General features: G+C 67.3%; 1 protein-coding gene across 1 annotated transcript in view; it reads right to left on the bottom strand.

Moving 5' to 3' along the window:
* Positions 1–580, bottom strand: part of TRANK1 (tetratricopeptide repeat and ankyrin repeat containing 1) — a 59,957-nt gene extending 59,377 nt beyond the window's left edge. The window contains exon 1 of the mRNA XM_014942284.1: positions 510–580. The gene's annotated coding sequence lies outside the window, so the exon portion shown is untranslated. The remainder of the gene's footprint in view (positions 1–509) is intronic.
* Between the last annotated feature and the right edge of the window lie 457 nt (positions 581–1,037).

The following is a 1,037-nucleotide window of genomic DNA, read 5'->3' on the forward strand; positions in this document are numbered from 1 at the left end:
GGCTGCGCTGCAGGGGGGTGGTGGTGGTGGGGGGGAAGCCCCCGACATGCGCGGAGAACCGCGCAGCGGAGGAAAGACGGCGCAGCGGAGCCGCGCGATGCGGGAAGAACCGCACAGCGCTGGGAAGGACGGCACAGCGCGGGGAGCGGAGCAGCGCAGCGCACCGCACGAAGAAACCGCGCGGCGCACGGAGCCGCGCAGCGCGGGAAGAACCGCGCAGCAAAGGCAGAACCGCGCAGCGCACGGAGCCGCGCGATGCGGGAAGAAGAACCGCGCAGCGCAGGAAGCCCCGCGCAGTGCACGGAGCAGCGCAGCGCTGGAAGAACCGCGCAGAGGACGAAGAACCGCGCAGCGCACGGAGCCCCGCGCAGCGCGCGCACGCAGCCACAGCCGCGCAGGGCGCGTATCTCCCTGCACGGCGCGGCCGCAAGAGGCACGAGGGCGGCCGGTGATGCCCCCCCACGTCCCGCCGCACCCCCGCACCAGGGGGTGATCGGCGCTGCCCCTACCTGCCCGCCGCCGCCTCCGCGCCGGGGCCCCCGGGAGGTGCCGCGGCCACCGCCCCTAAACATGGGCGCCCCCTGGCCCCGCCCCCGGCCCGCCCCGCAGCACACCCAGAAACCGCCTCCTCCTCACGCAAAATGGGCCGTAAATGCAATTTTTGTTAACAAAAAAGGAAAATAAACGACGTAGCAGTGTCTTCGGCGTACGTGGAAAAGCGGCGTTCGTTCCCACCTCGGTCACAGAATCCTAGAATGGTCACCCTATTGTCGCCCGTGGATTCCCAGGACAACCCCTTTCTTCTCAGAGGAAAGGAGCTGCTGCTTCGGGTCCTCCCTGGTGAAAGCGAAGGTTTCTCCTGCTCTAACGTTCACAGAGTCACAGAGCACTATGGGGTTGGAAGGGACCTCTGGAGATCATCTCCTCCAACCCCCTGCCAATGCAGGTCCACCCAGAGCAGGTCCCACAGGAACGTGTCCAGGTGGGGTTTGAATGTCTCCAGAGAAGGAGATTCCACCACCTCTCTCGTCAGCCGC

This window comes from Calidris pugnax, unplaced genomic scaffold (genome assembly GCF_001431845.1).
Source record: "Calidris pugnax isolate Ruff unplaced genomic scaffold, ASM143184v1 scaffold23, whole genome shotgun sequence".
NCBI lineage: Eukaryota > Metazoa > Chordata > Aves > Charadriiformes > Scolopacidae > Calidris > Calidris pugnax.